Genomic DNA, 20,112 nt, shown 5'->3' with positions numbered 1-20,112 from the left:
TTCCATGTCATGCCCTCTATCAATAGTCATTCCATTCAGACGAATCAGGATAATTTAAGAAAATGAGAAAATATTAGGCAAGTGTATTATGCTCTATATCCATTGCGGAGGGATAAGTCTGATTGGTTGGTTGTAATCAAAACTAAGCCTGTTGGTAGGGTGAAAGTTGAGAATATGCTAGATGTTGCTTACCAAAACGATACCTCAAGTGTTAACCAAATGGTGGACGATCAGTTAGAAAATGACTTGGAGCATCCTCAACGCATATTATAATAAGTTGATATGGAGGAAATAATAACCATAGAAAATAAGGACGAAGAATCACCTGATGAAAATGAAATAAGTGAAGAGAAGAATTTTCAGACGAGGAAGGATATTTCAAAGACAACTAGCATGTTAGTTTTTTCAAGAGCTCTCAGCTTATACAGATTTATATTCTCAATTCTAACATTTTCTTTAATTTATGCAGATGACCGATATGGGTCAAGGTAGGTCTAGGAAGGATAAAAGGCATATTGATCATGAGGATAGTGCTACACCCTCACTTTCTTCCACTCCACACTTTCATCCCTCCACTATTGATGGCCGACAACAATATTCTAGGCACACATCTTTTCCAACACATCCATCTACTCATTAGACTACCTACCATTCGCCCTCCTAACAATATTCTTACCATTCTCCACCACAGGGCTGTCACGACCCAAACCGATGGGCCACCATGGGCACCCGACACCTTACTCAACCGAGTATCAATATAACGTATCTTTCGTATCATACTATCATAGGTAATTGAGTCGGAGAGGCTGTCGTGAGAGAAGTAGAATAAAACATGAGGAAATACTCATTATAGGGTGACCCAACTTGATATACCGACTTATACATATTACGTACTGGCCTATAAGGCCATACCAGTATCCCTATACATGACATGTGTCTACAAGCCTCTAAGAGTACATAAATATCATAAAGGTCAGGACAGAGCCCCGCCATACCAGACAATACATATTCAAATCATACTGACCAAATAGGAAACTCCGCATCAAGTGGAGTGCACAAACACCTTCTGCTAAGCTGATAGCTTACTAGGAGAACTCTCAACCTATCTATCGGGACCTGCGGGCATGAAACGCAGCGTCTCCAGGCAAAAGGGACGTCAGTACAAATAAAGTACCGAGTATGTAAGGCATGACAATAGTATTTAAAAGATATGAAAGAAACATGGAGTAAAGAACTCAACCTGAAATTCTGAATAGCTTTGTGAATCATGAAAATTTATAATGTCATGCATGTGCATATAAATGCCTTACCTCATGCATAGATATATGTGTACATAATATCATCAATCCTCTGAGGGCATCCCAACATATCATCTCGGCCATTGTGGGCAAAATCATCAACGTATACCAGCTGATCAGGTAGTGATGCGTATATAACGCCTTAACATTTTCCCATATCCCATATACATATAATATACGCGTATATAACACCTTCTGGTCATGGGTCAATGTACATGTATAAATGCATGAAATGCATAAGAAATACGTTAATAAGATTTCTCGAATATCATAAAATCAATATGCCTTTCGGACAAACTTTATCAAATGCGTATTTTTCTGAGACCCATGAACAGAGGATATAATAATAGTTTACATTGGGAATCAATAATATAGACATCTCTAGTATTTCTATGAATAGAGTCATTTATGAAAGTTGCGTATTTTGCTCGTTTCGTTTGTATTATTTGGATCATACCAAAAAGAAAGAAGGGATAGCCTTAACATACCTTAACTCCGTTGAGTCCTTAATACATTCCAAAAAATTCTTCAAACAACTAAATTCAATTTACCACATCATTAGGAGATTCAAAATCAGTGCTGAGTAAAGGCTAAGTCCGCAACTTAAACTAGTAGTTCGTTTACGTAAATTTGGGCAGCATCTCCCCTGTAACTAGGCCCTCCTCCAATACCATATACCAACAACAATAAGAACACGACAATAACAATATGTGAGTATCATTTTCCAACCTTATCTCCATCATAATATACCACAAAACAGCTCACACACCCTAATCACTACATACGTAAAACGACAACCAAAGTAGTGTCAAACAACTTAAAATAATGTAACGATGAACGACCAGCCCACCATTCAGTCATTATGTGGTGTTTCTACACACCATTTATCCTCCAAAACTCCATTAAATAGTAGAAAAATATACAGCCCAAAGGCAACACGAAACATCCCACAAAACAATCCACTACAAGTCAAATAACTCGAACTCACGGCTTCCGATCACCGTCCCGTGAGTTCTAACTATTAGAAAATGAATTTATCAACCTTCCTTGATATTTAAACACTTAAATACATAAAGTACACGTTTTCTTAGCTATGAAGTACCTTCCAAAACAGAAACCACAAAGAAATAGAGAGACGATATAGCGATACTTACATCGTAGGGATCATTTTAATGTTATTGCTTCTTGATTCCGTGCCCGGGATGATAATATTGTTTGAAGCTCTTATAGAAAGCTTAAGAGTAAAGTTAGGGGTGTTATTTGGGTGAGATCTCTGAAAAATTAGAGAAAGAGATGAGATGGGATGCAAATATCCCAATTGTTTTAAAAGTCATAAAGGTGATACTTGGCACCCTTTGATTGGCCCTTCTTCAAACGCTTATAACTTTTTATCCGGGTATCATATGAATGAACGGTTAAGTACGTTGGAAACTAAATTCCAAGACCTTCAATTTGATATATAATATATACCAAAAAGACCTTATATAGCACACTAAATCTATTTCTCAAAAAGCTTTATTACATGGTAAATCCTTAGTCGGTGTTTCCGCAACTTTAATCCGATTTTTCTCAAACTTCATATTTTCTATCCAAATATAATATATAGCCATATTATGATTTTAAAATCATTTAAATCATGATTAACAAGTCTCATATTCATTACGTCACCTTGGGTCGCACAGAATGTACCAAGGACTATACCTGTTTCCTCTACATAATCCTACATATAGTTACATGGCTACACTGGATCAGCAGTCACAGGGCCATGTGGTGATATGCCCGTCATCTGCTCTATTTGCTTCACCACCAGCTGGATCGCATCCATCTAGATTACAACCACCCGGATCGCAGTAGTGGTCTGGATCGCAACAGTGGTCTGGATCGCAACAGAGATCTAGATTGCATCCATCTTCATCAGCGACCCCGTCTCCCTCTCCACGGAGTTCGTCTCCTAGTATTTTTAGACTTTGCCTTTGGGATAGTAGAGCTGAGCCAAATGCCTCCCCTCTTACGCATGCTTCAGATACACTGGAGGATGATGATCCAGATACAATGTGGTATGATCGTTATCAAAGGATGATCATCAAACCTGAGGCAATGTGTAAAATTTATTTATTACTTTTTTATTTTTGCTGAATTATAATAGGTAGTCTTGTTTATTTAATATAATTGTTATGTTGCAGGTTCATACCTAGTCATCATACTACAAAGATAATCACTGAAGCTCTTGGTCGATTGTATGATGCACCCTATGTGACTTGGAGTGATTTTTCACCGGAGCTCGTGAAGCAAATTTTCAACCAATTTAAGATTTTAATACAATTCTTATCTGTTTAAGCATTATATTAATAATATTTTCATATAAATTTACACACTTCATTTGCAGACTAAGTGTGCATGGGAGGACCGGCATAACAGTGTCATTCTTATAAATTTTGAGTTCAAATGTCGTAAGAGACTATCCGATTCCTTCTGTTCTGCTCGAAAGAAAAATAAGAAGCCTTCATGGGCTCTACCGTATTTATGGGAGGATCGTATGAGGCAATGGGCCACTGAGGATTTCGAGAAGATGAGTGGTCTGGGAAAGAAGGCCCAATCAGCTTAGAAGGGTGACTCGTTGCACTGTGTGGGTACAAGGAGCATGGGGACTGCGAGGAGACTACTGGTAGTTCCTTAAAGTATTTAAATTTAATTTTATTGAACTATAGTTATTTTAATTTAGTTAACATATTTTATTATATTTGTAGAAAACAATATGGGAGAAAGCTGACTACCGATGAGTTCTTCATGGAGACTCATATCCGGAAGAAGAAGGCACTGACAGATCCAAGTAGATGGGTCGAGGACCAGGCGAAGACTACATATGTAAGTTTCATAACTACTATAACTTAAAATTAATGTTTATAATATTATATAGTTAATAATTTTCTATCTCCTAAATAAAGGGCCGCTAATAGACTATTATGGAGGAGTACAGTCAGAGATTGCCACCGAATGAGCAAGGCGACCCATCTTCCATTTCAGACGAAGAAGCACATAAGATTTGGTTGGATGTTATCCGTGGTCCTAAAAAGGGGATAGCATACGGCCTTCTAGAGAGATCAATTCGGTGCTACGGGACTAGATTGCAAGGTATAGGGACTTTCGCCCCCGACGAGGCACTTGATAGGTCGACTCCCTCGGCTATGGAGAAAAAGATCGCAAAGCTGTCAACAGAGCTTGAAGAGGCAAAGGCTAGAGAAGAAAATAGAGATAAACAATTTGATAGCCTTCGAGGTCAGCTAGAAAAGAGGGACCAGCAATTTAATGTCCTTCAAGGTTAGTTGACCAATCTTCTTGCTAACGATGAAACTTCTATTAGTGGAGATGGAGATGATATTGTACAAAACACTCCTTGAATGGTGTGTATTGCTAAACAAAATCTTGAACTTGTGAATATTTAGTTGGAATAGTTTTGAATGATAATTGTATTGTTGGTATGCTTTTGTTTATATTATTTTGTTATTGATCATTTGTATTGTTGTTGTTGTGGTTGACGTCGTTGTTGTGGTTGGCGTTGTTTAATTATTGTTGTTATTAGCATTGTTGTTGTAGTAGGCGTTGGTTAATTATTGTTGTTGTTGGTTAATTGTGATTGAATGACAGCAATGTAATGCTGCCATTATAGGATGATTATTGGTTGTAATTGATAGGTGGTGTGGCAGAAAAATAACCATATTCTGCCAGGTTTTTACCCAAAAAAAACGATAAATTTTCCACTAATTTTGGCCCGAATGCTCATATTAAAAGCCCAGAAATTTATAATTTCCGATCGACTTCGGTCGATAGTTTCAATGCGCAGTCTGCATAAATTTAAAATTTCCGACCGACATCGGTCGGAAATAACCTTTTTAGTATATTTTTTAATGATTCCAACTAATTTCGGTCAGTATGTTAAAACTTAAAAAAAAAATGTAAAATTATCAAATAATTATATTTCCAACCGAAATCAGTCGCTATTTTAAAAAATAAATAAAAAATAATTTACATATTACCAACCGATTTCGGTGTGTATATTTATTTTTCCAACAAATATTTTTAGATAAAGTGGTCAAACTTTGGTTGAATTAACCGACCGACTTTGGTCGAAAATTGCGACCGTCTTCGGTCGTCACACGTTAGCGACCACTGTTTTTTCGACGAATTAAAATCGGTCGAAAATCGGTCAGTTTTTCTATGTTTGCGATCGATTTTGGTCGATTTTCTTGAACGGTTTTTGACAGTTGTCTAGTAATGATAATACCCAATTATAGGATTATTTAATCTCGGGATTACTAAATTCAAATTAAAAAATTCAACCAAATGTAGAATAAATAATTTTGTACTAATCTCGAGATTATTATTCCTTATTCCACGTAATCCTTAATACTCCATTGCACTTTTGATTTAATCTTCAAGGGCTGCACCGAGCGCCCAATTCTTAGGTACATCGGCCCCTCTGTTTGTTGATGTATTGATTGTTAAATGGCGGAGTGAAAATTTTCATAAAAGAAAATTAAAATATAAAGAAATAAATAATTGAAAAAATTCCGGAAAATTTAATATATAGTATATATATACATGAATAAATAATTATCTAGTTACATAGTATAATTCTCCATGTCAATTGACACCACTTCCAAAAAAAAGTTTGTATAGCCTTGTATAGGTCACATCATCGCATAGTTGTCTCAACCAATTTTTTGATTTCAGCAGTTATTATCCAAAATTACAACGACCGCTTTCACAAAATCCGCATATTTTTTTCTCTCTTTATATAGTTACTTTCATTTGTGCACTGTTTAGTATTTCATCCAAGTTAATCATAAGCCCCTAAGACGAACTTGTTCTTTTGACTAGACAAAACACTTTTTCTTTCTAAATCGTTTTTGCTTTGAATCAATCGACGAATACGAGAATTTAAGTCAGATGAATTCTACTTTTTATATAGGTGCCAACTTTTTTTTCTCATGCAAACATATATAGTTCGAACTAAACGCAGTTAATTTTGTCAAGCTCGTTACGTATTGTCACGGACGGCTCAATAAATTTGGTGGCTTAAAGCTAAACTTTAATGGGAGACCTCATTTTTTTAAAATTCTTATATATTTTTATTTGAAGTAAATTTTTCTAGTTTTTTGAGAATAAAAATCTCTAGGGGGTGTGTGTCTTCACCCTTAGACCAAAGATTACTGCCATGATTAGTCATCGTGTTCTGTCTTCCGACAATAGCTAGTGTTATTTAGTTATATTTGTAAAATAATTATGGAGAAGATAAAATAATATAAATATAAAAGAAATAAAATTTAATCTGAGCTCACTGAATTCACAGTGTTTCCTTAAGGAATTTAATCCCCTCCTAGTACCCAAAGTTGTGGATTATTTCCTCCCAGGATAGAACGAATTACACATTGGTGTAGCGATACTTCAAACACCAATGTTTCAGCGAACATAAAGATCAGTAGCAAATCACACTTACTAATGCTTTGTTTGTAGTTAAAATAATGCAGAAGAAAGGAGGAGAAGTCAGAAATTTGTATGGAAAATCTGAGAAAATGGACTGGTATTTATAGCCAATGTTGAGCTCAATCTGAAGAGATGCAACTCTTCAAATCCGAAGAGGTGCCAACTGTTTCTTCAAATCTGAAGAGGTGCAAACTGTTCTTCAACTCTTCAGATTTGAAGAGGTGTAAACTGTTCCTCTGAAGAGGTGCAAATTATTTTGTAAATGTCTTTTACAAAAAGCGAAGGGCATATACTATTACGTTTGAATTTAATATTAATATTCCGTTTACAAAAATCGGGATATTTAATAACAATTCTGTTAATATTTAATATTAACAAATAAATTTGGTCCAAAAAATTAATCAATCAATCATTTGACCGAAGCCGAGCCGAGCGAGCGAGCGACGACGACGGCGCGAGGCTTGTCTTCTTCTTAACTCTTTAAGAGCTAGAAAAAGTGCAATTGTATATATACCCATCAAAATTTTTTCCTCTTCCAATATGGGACAATATCCCTTTGTCAAGGAGAAAAACTCAAATATTTTAATTTCCCTCCATTTCCCATTCACCCTCTTTTAAGCTATATTTAAGCTTAAAAAATCCAACAATCCCCCACATGAATGGGGAATGACTATATCACGGAAATATGCATGAAAAACTATGTGATTCGCAAGCAAGGATTAATTGTATCAGGATAAGTAGGTTTCCCTTTGAACTTTCCGTAGTGAACTTATGTCGGATATACTCGGTTAATTGGTAGATTTGATATCTTTGAACCGTCGAACTTTGGTGTATACATAGACAACCATAAGTCACACAACCAACCCTTAACCGTCTTTGTCTCTCATTGTTGTATTCATTTCAGCCATGGACACCGCCTGGTTTAATAAGTGTGTAGAGAATTGGCCTTACAAAATTCTCCTTGAAGCGGCTAATACTTCACACTTACATAGGTGATTCCTAAACGTGTCATCCCGTAGATACACTATTTGATATACCCCGTATCAAATTTAGAAATCATTAAAAAGCCTTAATGCTTTATCCTTGGTACTGAACATTATCTCATCACGAGAATGGACCAAATTTTTAGTTGACAATGTTGAACCGTTATTAATGACTTTGTTTGATCTCCTTGAACCTAGATCTTGGGATCTCTAGTCTTCTAGGTAGAGTTACCGCCACAATGGCTTGTTCTCGGCTATAGTCCCATTCCCCTCGATGATTTCTCAACTACCTCTCTAGTTAGGCCTTTTGTAAGTGGATCCGATACATTATCGCTTGACTTTACATAGTCAATCGTGATAATTCCTCTAGAGAGTAATTGCCTAACGGTTTTATGTCTTCGTCGTATATGACGAGATTTGCCGTTATACATCACGCTCTCATCCCTTACAATTGCAGCTTGACTATCACAATGTATGCATATTGGTGCCAACGGTTTGGGCCAAAATGGAATGTCTTCTAAAAAATTCCGGAGCCATTCAGCTTCTTCACGGGCTTTATCTAAGGCTATGAATTCAGCTTCCATTGTATAGCGGGCAATACAAGTTTGCTTGGACGACTTCCAAGATACCGCTCCTCCACCAATAGTGAATACATATCCACTTGTGGACATAGAATCAGTTGAACCGGTGATCTAATTTGCATCACAATATCCCTCAATCACCGCAGGATATTTACTGTAGTGCAAAGCAAAGTCCTGGGTATGTTCTAAATATCCTAAAACTCGTTTCATCGCCATCCAATGAAATTGACCTAGATTGCTCGTGTATCGACTCAATTTGCTTATAGCACAAGCTATATCTGGTCGTGTACAATTCATGATATACATTAAACATCCCAACACACGAGCATAATCCAATTGTGATATGCTTTGGCCTTTGTTCTTTGCTAATGCAAGATTCACGTCAATTGGAGTCTTTGCAACTTTAAACCCTAAGTGCTTGAATTTTCCAAGTACTGTCTTAATATAATGAGATTGTGACAATGAGATTGTGACAATGCCAGACCTTGAGAAGTCTTATTGATCTTAATCCCCAGAATTAAATCAGCAACTCCCAAGTCCTTCATATCAAACTTGCTAGTTAGCATACGCTTAGTCGCATTTATGTTGGCAATGTCATTACTCATTATCAGCATATCATCCACATATAAGCAAATAATGACTATGTGATTTGGAACATTTTTAATGTACACACATTTATCACATTCATTTATCTTAAAACCATTTGACAATATTGTTTGGTCAAATTTCGCATGCCATTGTTTGGGTGCTTGTTTTAGTCCGTAAAGAGACTTAACAAGTCTACATACCTTCTTTTCTTTACCAGGAACCACAAACACTTCAGGTTGTTCCATGTAGATTTCTTCCTCCAAGTCTCCATTTAAGAAGGCTGCCTTAACGTCCATTTGATGAATTTCAAGGCCATAAACTGCAGCTAATGCCACTAACATTTGTATAGAAGTAATTCTTGTAACCGGAGAGTATGTATCAAAATAATCAAGACCTTCTCGCTGTCTATACCCTTTGACTACAAGTCTTGCCTTATATTTATCAATAGTGCCATCATCTTTCATTTTTCTCTTAAAAATCCATTTAGAACCCAAATGTTTATTTCCAGGAGTAAGATCAACCAATTCCCATGTGTGGTTATTCAATATGGATTCTATTTCACTATTGACTGCCTCTTTCCAAAACAATGATTCCGAAGAAAGCATAGCTTCTTTAAATGTTCGAGGCTCATTTTCCAATAAGAAAGTCACAAAATCTGGTCCAAATGAAGTAGACGTTCTTTAACGTTTAATACGTCTTGGATCCTCCTCATTAAATATACTTTCTTTTATTTCTTCCCAAGGTCGTTTAGATCCTTCACCAATCGACTCACATTTCTTGTTATACGGGTATATATTTTCTTGTTATACGGGTAGTAAATCACTAATGTTTCAGCGAACACAAAGATCGGTAGTAAATCACACTTACTGATGCTTTGTTTGTAGTTAAAATAATGCAAAAGAAAGGAGGAGAAGTCAGAAATTCGTATGAAAAATCTGAGAGAATGGACTGATATTTATAGCCAATGTTGAGCTCAATCTGAAGAGGTGCCAACTGTTTCTTCAAATCTGAAGAGGTGCAAACTGTTCTTCAACTCTTCAGATTTGAAGAGGTGCAAACTGTTCTTCTGAAGAGGTGCAAACTGTTTTGTAAATGTCTTTTACAAAAAGCAAAGTGCATATACTATTACGTTTTGGATTTAATATTAATATTCCGTTTACAAAAAATCGGATATTTAATAACAATTCTGTTAATATTTACTATTAACAAATAATTTTGGTCCAAAAAATTAATCAATTAATTATTTGACCGAAGCCGAGCTGAGCGAGCGAGCGACGACGACGGTGCGAGGCTTGCATTCTTCTTAACTCTTTAAGAGCTAGAAGAAGTGCAATTGTATATATACCCATCAAAATCTTTTCCTCTTTCAATATGGGACAATATCCCTTTGTCAAGGAGGGAAACTCAAATATTTTCAATTTCTCTCTATTTCCCATTCACCCTCTTTTAAGCTACATTAAAGCTTAAAAAACCCAACACCTAGCAGAGTTAATAGCTTAACTAATATTTGTAACTCCTTACTTTGTCACTAAAAAAAATAATAGAACCCATTCAAGAAGTTGATAACGTTGTATCAAAATAATATTTTGATATTTTAGTGTACTTGTTGCAATGATGGAAACCTGAGAAAAAGCTAAAAAAAAAAAAAAACAAATTAAAAATGGGGTTTAAAAGTGTATTGCTCATTTTCTAATGATAATTGTAATATTTTCTTTATATAAAATATTTTACTTTTCTACTTTAAAATACTTAATATTTTCTAAAAAAAATTATGGCCTCACCGGAAGAGGTTAGTGGGATGGATAGCATCTTTCTTTCCTTGATAAGAGGTATTCAGTTTGATTCTTAACATGAAAAAAATTCTTTTTAAGAAACAATTTTTACTTTAATAAACTTTATAAATTCGAATTAGTCAAGGTCCCGAATCAAATACCAAACATCCAGTAGAATTGGAAAAACAATTGGGGTCCCTAAAATTCTGGGCCTAAAGATTGTATTTAGCGGCTTCACCAACTCGCCGTCCCTACGTCTAGTCTAGATCTACCATGTTGGGATTAGGCACTAAAAATAGAAAAAAGAAATCAAGTTGATCGCAACAACTTGATTGAATTGAGCAATCATGGTCCCAACTAGCAATCAATCATGAGTCATGACCTTGACCATTTCTCTCAAAGATAATTAATCAAAGCACGGGGTGTGGGGGCAGTCATAGTATGTTTTGTGCCACCGAAAAGTCTTTTGCCTCTTTTGTCAAAGTCTAACTTCTCTTCTTCTTCAATTAAGTTTTTGATCTCTCTGGACTAGGGGTCGTTTGGTTTAAAGTTATGTTATGGTGCGATTATTTATATTGGAATTAGTTATACTGTGATTAGTTATTCTGAGATTATTCTTATTGAATGTTTGGAATGTTGTATTAATCATGTGATTGTTAATTTTACTGTTTTATCATGGGATAATTTATCCTAGGATTACTATTCCACTCTCTGGCAGGTATAAGTTATCCCGGTACTATTTTTAATCTTGAAATAACTTATACCGGGAATAATAACCAAACAAGGGATAAAATGATATTAAATTTTTATCCTAAAATTATTTTAGTTCATTCATCATATCATTTACATATTTCAGCTTACCTCTTTTATCTCGTCTTCTTTTAGTAATCTGGTGCAAAAAGGGAAATTAAAGGAAGTGTTGAATTACATGAATCGTTACGTCTAAACGTTTAAACTGTTTTAAATTTAAATTCTTCCTTATTGATTTAAAGTTTGCAGTGTTTTTTCCTTGTACGCTTTTGGTCAAGCACGTAAAAATATTTTGTAATAGGGTGGTGAAAGCCAAATGAAAAATAGATTTACCAAAAATATACTCTAACACCATGGTGATTTAAAAAAGTTCTTTTTTCTCACACCATACAATTCGATGGTTAGCCACGCCACAATTCTATTACTATAATGAATTAACTTCTAATACAGTACTATAAGATATATGTTGATTATCTCTTTACGTTGTTGGAATGTTAAACTTCTACCTTATATAACTGATTCCGAATTATAATAAAATGTTCTTTGAAATCCGTATACGTCCTTACTTGCTAACTTTGATTAGGACGTATGTGAATTCTTTTATTCTAAAAGATTCGTATATGTCCTAATCAAAGTAAGTTAATGAATGACATACGTATTTAGTACTAGATTATGTTAAACTATGTGCACACTTCTCCTGTATTCTTTGGAATGTATCTCTAAAAGATGTAATCGCATTTTGAACTCTAATAATTGGCATTTGTTATAAATATAACTCAAAATAATAATATCGAACAAGGAAAAACAAGCTAAGAGATATAGAGAGAAAGAGAGGAAGAGAGATTCTTATTTCTTCTTCAATTGTGTGTTTTTCCTATCTATTACAAGGCCTTTATATAAGCATGAAAAGTGAATAAAAATATGTCATTGAATATGTCATTAAGCATAGAAATATGTCATTGAATATGTCATTAAGCATTTGAGAAGATCATGGAGGAAGAGTAGACATCCAACATAATTTGATTTCTCTTATAACACTCCCCCTTGGATGTCCATAGATAATGTGCCTCGCTAAAACCTTATTAGAAAAAAATCCTATTGAAAAAAAAAATCATAGTGAAGGAAAAAGAGTACACATGTTTAGAAATACGTCTTTTGGTTGCCTCATTAAAAATCTTGCAATGAAAACCCAGTGGGACAAAACCTTGTAAGGGAAAAAGAGTACAACGCGTATTAACTCCCCCTGATGAGAGCATCAATTCACATCCTTGAGCTTTCGCATCCCAATCTTGTACACTAGTTTCTTGAAGGTTGACGTCGGTAGAGATTTGGTGAACAAATCAGCCATATTATCACTTAAACGGATCTGTTGCACATTGATATCACCATTCTTTTGAAGATCATGTGTGTAAAATAACTTTGGTGAAATGTGCTTTGTCCTATCCCCTTTTATGAATCCTCCTTTCAATTAGGTTATGCATGCTGCATTGTCTTCATACAAAATTGTGGGTAATTTATCACACTTCAAACTACACTTGTCTCGAATAAGGTGTATTATAGACCTCAACCATACACATTCTCGACTTGCTTCATGAATAGCAATTATCTCAGCATGATTAGATGAAGTAGCCACTATTGATTGCTTAGTCAATCGCTAAGATATGGCAGTGCCTCCATATGTAAACACATAGCCTGTTTGAGATCGAGCCTTGTGTGGGTCAGATAAATACCCAGCATCGGCATAACCAACAAGATCGGGACTGCAATCATTGTCATAAAATAACCCTATATCGATAGTCTCTTTTAGATACCGCAATATGTGTTTGATTCCATTCCAATGTCTCATTGTAGGAACAGAGCTATATCTTGCTAATACATTAACTGAAAAAGTTATGTCAGGCCTTGTAGTGTTAGCAAGATACATAAGTGCACCAATTGTACTAAGATATGGTACTTCAGGACCAAGAAGTTCTTCATTCTTTTCTTGAGGTCGGAACGGGTCCTTATTCACATCAAGTGATCGAACAATCATCGGAGTACTTAATGGATGTGCTTCATCCATATAAAACCATTTCAATACCTTTTCTATGTAGGCAGATTAATGAACAAAAGTCCCGTTTGCCAAATGTTCAATTTGCAAACCAAGACATAATTTTATTTTTCCGAGTTCTTTCATCTCAAATTCCTTCTTTAAATAATCAATTGCCTTTTGGAGTTCTGTAGGAGTTCCAATAAGATTTATGTCATCAACATATACAGCAAGTACAACAAACTCTGATGTTGTTTTCTTTATAAAAATACACGGACAAATGGTATTATTTATATAACCTTCCTTTAATAAATACTCATTAAGGCGGTTATACCACATTCTACCTGATTGCTTTAGACCATACAAAGATCTTTGCAGTTTGATTGAAAATATTTTTCGGGACTTCGAATTATGTGCATCAGGCATTTTAAATCCCTGGGAAATTTTCATGTATATCTCATTATCAAGTGAGCCGTAAAGGTAGGATGTAACCACATCCATTAAATGCATGTCAAGTTTTTCATGGACAGCAAAACTAATGAGATAACGGAACGTTATAGCATCCATAATAGGAGAATATGTCTCTTCATAATCGATACCAGGCCTTTGTGAAAATCCTTGTGCAACAAGGCGTGCCTTATATCTTTGTACCTCATTTTTCTCATTCCTTTTACGTACAAAAACCCATTTATAGCCAACAGGCTTAACACCATTTAGTGTTTGGACTACATACCCAAAAACTTCACGTTTCGCAAGTGAAGTTAATTCTGCCTGGATAGCATCTTCCCATTTTGGCCAATCATTTCTCTGTCTACATTCATCAACAGATTTTGGTTCAAGATCCTCATCTTGTTGCATTATTTCAATAGCGACATTATAAGCAAAAACGTTATCGATAACAATATTTTTTCGGTTTCATCTTTTTCCCGTTAAGACATAACTTATTGAGATCTCTTCATTCTTATCATTTTCAGGTACCTGAACCTCCCTTGAGGTTTTATCATTTGTTATGTCTTTGTGCTCTTCTTGAGTCACTACCTCCGTATTATGATCACTTTGATCATTTGCTCCTTTTCTTTTTCGAGGATTTTTATCCTTAGAACCGATAGGTCTACCACGTTTCAAGCGTGGTTTAAAATTATTTTCTTTAATTAATTGTCCTACCGGGATATCCACTCGAATTGGAGCATTAGCAGCTGGAATATGTGACTTAGTCACCCTTGGTAGGTCAGTGAATGCATCTGGCAGTTGATTTGCAATATTTTGCAAATGAATTATCTTTTGAACCTCTTGTTCACATTGATTTGTTCGAGGATCTAAATGAGATATTGATAATACATTCCAATCTATCTCCTTTCTCAGCTGCTTATTTTCTCCTCCTAATATTGTGTATACTGATTCATCAAAATGACAATCAGAAAATCTTGCTGTAAATAAATCTCCAGTCATAGGCTCCAGATATTTTATAATAGAAGGAGATTCATACCCAACATATACTCCCAACCTTCTTTGGGGACCCATCTTTGTGCGTTGTGGTGGAGCAATTGGAACATATATCGCACAACCAAAGATTCTAAGATGAGAAATATATGGCTCCTGACCAAAAGCTAATTGCAACGGGGAGACTTTATGATAACTTGTGGGCCTTATCCGTACAAGTGCTGCTGCATGTAAAATAGCATGACCCCATATTGAAATGGGAAGTTTTGTTCTCATAAGTATTGGTCTAGCAATTAATTGGAGGCGTTTGATCAATAATTCCGCTAGACCATTTTGTGTATGAACATGAGCAACCGGATGTTCAATTGTTATCCCACTTGATATACAATAATCATTAAAGGCTTGGGATGTAAACTCACCAGCATTATTAAGACGAATTGTCTTAATTGCATAATCTGGAAATTATGCTCTTAGCTTTATTATTTGAACCAACAATCTCGCAAATGCCATATTGCGAGTTGATAGTAAGCACACATGTGACCATCTTGTAGATGCATCTACCAAAACCATATAATATCTTAATGGTCCACATGGAGGGTGAATGGGCCCACATATATCACCATATATACGTTCCAGAAATATAGGGGATTCCATCCTAACTTTAATAGCTGATGGTTTAATAATTAATTTTCCTTGAGAACATGCAGCACAAGAGAATTCTTTAAATTGAAGAATCTTATGGTTCTTTATTGAATGTCCATGTGAATTCTCAATTATTTTACGCATCATAGTAGAACCAGGATGACCCAACCGGTCATGCCAAATAATAAAATTATCTTGATTAGTAAACTTTTCATTTACTATGGCATGCGTTTCAATCTTACTAATACTTGTGTAGTATAAACCGGAGGAAAGAGCAGGTAACATTTCAAGCACATATTTCTTACCAGACATTATTGTAGTAATATAAAGATATTCAATCTTTTCCTCATTTGTAGTCTCAATATGGTAGCCATTTTGGCGAATATCTTTGAAACTTAATAAGTTTCTTTGAGATTTACTACAATATAGTGCTTCATTAATAGCCAAATTTGTTCCTCATGGTAGTAATAAATTGGCTCTTCCAGAACCTTCAATTAATTTTGTACTATCGGATATTGTATTAACATTGGCTTCTTTGATTACCAAATAAGAGAAATATCTCTTATCTCTTAAAATAGTGTGTGTTGTAGCACTATCCAGAAGACATATATCATCTTTATTAATCTTGAGTCCAATTGAAGACCGAAAAATTTTCATATTCTTCATAAAAAAAAATCACAAAGTACATTATAAGAAATACGAAAGACAAACAAAATATATATTAAGAAATAAATTAGGAATATAGAAACTAGCAACACATGATACATTAGGAAAATACACTTAAGAAAAATAAACTAGTTGCAAACATAACAAAATGATAACTTTTATTATAGTTTCATTCCCAGTAAGACGATTAGTTCTTCAGTCAATATCCTCAAAGAAGTCTCCAGCTTCTAAATGAGTAATATTTGCTAGGCCTCCAAAATCATCATCTTTATATGCAAGATGTGCCTCAGAATCATATTTGTTTGAGGGACCTGCTTCATCATCATTATTTTGAAAGGTCAAGTGTGCCTTCACATTATTTTCTTTCTTTCTAAGGGAGGCTTGATAAAGTTTGACAAAATAATCTGGCGTATGACAAATGCGTGCCCAATGACCTTTCATACCACATCGGTGACACATACTAATTTTACCTTTTGAAGGATTAATTTGAGAACTCTTATTGTTCTCCTGTTTACTTCTACCATAATGACGATAATTGTTTCGTCCCCTGCCACGTCCACGTCTACGACTATGTCCACGACCACGGTAATTATTTTGTTTTCTTTCAGACTTAGCATATGCTGCTACAACATTCACTTCCGGGAATGGTGCTGACCCAGTGGGACGGGCTTCATGATTTTTCATTAATAGAGTATTATTCTGCTCTGCCACAAGTAGGCATGTGATTAACTCAGAATATTTCTTAAAACCCTTTTCACGGTATTGCTGTTGTAGCACCACATTTGAAGCGTGAAAAGTAGAAAATATTTTTTCTAATAAGTCCTCATCTGTGATAGTGTCTTCACATAGTTTTAATAGAGAACTTACTTTAAAGATAGCCGAATTATACTCACTTACAGTTTTAAAGTCTTACAACCTTAAATGTATCCATTCATACCGAGCTTTCGGTAATACCGTAAGTTTTAGGTGGTCATATCGATCTTGCAAACTAATCCATAACTCAAGTGGATCTTTTACAGTTAAATATTCAATTTTTAACCCTTCATGTAGATGATGACGAAGGAAAATCATGGCCTTCGCTTTATCCTGATTTGATGCTTCATTTTCTTGTATAATAGTATTTCCAAAACCTTTAGCGTCAAGGTGAATTTCAGCATCAAGGACCCATGATAAATAATTCTTCCCGGTAATGTCTAGTGCCACAAATTCAAGCTTTGACAAGTTTGACATATTGAAACTAATCACAAAAGTAAATGGGTTAGAACAAATAAAAATAATTTTCAATGAAAATATACTTGTAAAAATAAATCAGACAACTAATTAAGAAGTTGATCACTTCAAACATGTAGTATAAAAAGTAACATATAATATATATGCCAAATAAACAAGAATTATGGAGTATGTGAATAAACACAAAGAGATATATTTAGTATGGTAAAAGAAAAATAATTTATTATAAACGTGGATTTGAGGAATAACCATATACGGTGATAAGAGTGAATGTATTCAAATATTACTTTCCACCAATTGTAAAGTAATTTAAACTAGTATGTACAATAATTACTTTGTCACCTTGGTTATCACTATTTTATTTTTGTAGAATGTCTTGAAGATAAGTTTTGCTCTACGCAAGTCCACACATATTTATTAAATTATTTTTTGTTAGTTTAACACACTTAAGATCTATATCTTATATTTTCTTTAACAATAAGTAAGGTAAGAGAACTTCAGTAACATGATCAACTAAAATAAATGCTTAACAGTATATGAATTTGTTAATAAATAGCATATTGGTGCATATATATTACCATAAACTAAAAGAATATATAGTGATATACCTGAAGGAGAATTGAACACAATTAGGATCTGATTGTAAAAATGAAGGTGACAATCGTGCTGATAACGTGTTATAAATATAACTCAAAATAACAATATCGAACAAGGAAAAACAAGCTAAGAGATATAGAGAGAAAGAGAGAAAGAGAGATTCTTATTTCTTCTTCAATTGTGTGTTTTTCCTATCTATTACAAGGCCTTTATATAGGCATGAAAAGTGAATAAAAATATGTCATTGATTATGTCATTAAGCATAGAAATATGTCATTGAATATGTCATTAAGCATTTGAGAAGATCATGGAGGAAGAGTAGACATCCAACATAATTTGATTTCTCTTATAACAGCATTGTTATTATTGTCTTATATATGACACTAATTAACTTTGAGTGAAAAAAATCTTGATTTTCTCAACATTTAGTATATCATTTTGCTATAGGTGGAAAATCATGCCCGAACCTTCTTTGCTACTTATTAATTCCTGAAAAGTAGTGGCCAATTTATTCATCTGATAGAGAAGTGTTATGAATAACTAAGTTTGAAATGTAAGAAATTGAGTTGGTTCGATATCACATCAAGTTTATAATGTATAATGATGTCATTATACATTAACTTGGATGTTGAGGGAAATGGTTCCACTTAAGAGAAAAGCTTAACCTGACTAGACAGACCAAAATGAGAAGTAGGTTAGTTTTACTAAAGATGACGAGAGTACTTTTTTTAACTTTCTTTTTCCTTTGATAATCTTGTTTCTAATCTATACCTTTCGGCTTTCACATATTTCAAGAATTAAAAATTATTAAGATAATCAAATTTAAACTGCGATCTAATTTTCTCATCATCCTAATCCATTTTATATTAGTGTATGCAACTTCTTTGAACTGAGAATTTATCATTCCGATAGTATTCTGTCCTTGCGAGTAGGTAATAATACCTGAAAGTTGATTTCTAACGTTGAAAACAGATGATGCAAAAACGAATAAATTATTTGACCCGACCCATATTTAATACAAATAAAAAATATGTTAACCGCCGAATAATATGAATTATCCATGACTTCTTAAATATAATTACTTTTGAAAAAATTCCTAGTTTTTCAAACTTAAGGAACCCCCAATTTAAAGCTTTACAAATGTAAAGTTAAAGTCCTTAGTTATCCATTTACAAAAATGTATTGGTTCTTAACAATATTTGACCCATTTTTAAATAATTTATTATCCAACCCATTTTTTAATGAATAATACTTATGAGTAAATTTTAACCATTTTGCCGCAACATTCAAAGACAAATCAGAATACCTAAGTTGAGGGAGAACATAGTATAATACAAGTTAAATTAATATTTTAAAATTGTAGTTAATGAACTTCGGTTCTAAACGGTTAACCATATGCATGTATTCCCTTCCAAATGGATTTAAAATAGAGAAATCCGCTTCCACCAAAAGCCAACTAGATCAGATGTATACCTCGACTATTCCAATATACTGGATTTTAAGACCAGATTATACGTCTGCCTGGAGACAGAATTAAGCAAGCTTCACAAACTTACCGAAATAAACACCTAAGTTCGTTCTTTCTTTCTTTCTTGAAACAGAAACATTATCTAAAACAAGACTCTATCACAATCTATTCACATTGCCAGAGCAGAGCCACATCCACTGTAAATATCACAGGAAACTTTTGGGATCAACATTCGGATATTGAATTGGATTGCACCCAGAAAAGAGTTGTCATCCCCTTCTCTGGAAACAACAAGCAAGGCTGTTTGGTGTAAAACTCACTCGTGCAGCGCATTTAGGACTCATAGAATAGGCCATTTTTGTAAATGGTTTTCCCCATATATAATATAGCAATTCTGATCGATGCTAACAGCAGGCCACAAAGAGACTAGAAAGTGAACACAATTTTACAAGCTTGCTGAACGAGCTTTGGAAATAGAGATTAAAAAGAAAATGCTTCCCAATACGATCAGATTGTGAAGCAAAGACGAGGATGAAGGACCACGGCAAGCAACTATAAGTAAATGATAGAAGATAATTTAACAG

Source organism: Nicotiana tabacum, chromosome 12 (assembly GCF_000715075.1).
Source record: "Nicotiana tabacum cultivar K326 chromosome 12, ASM71507v2, whole genome shotgun sequence".
NCBI classification, from domain to species: Eukaryota; Viridiplantae; Streptophyta; class Magnoliopsida; order Solanales; family Solanaceae; genus Nicotiana; species Nicotiana tabacum.
Note: the sequence above shows the minus strand (reverse complement) of the source record.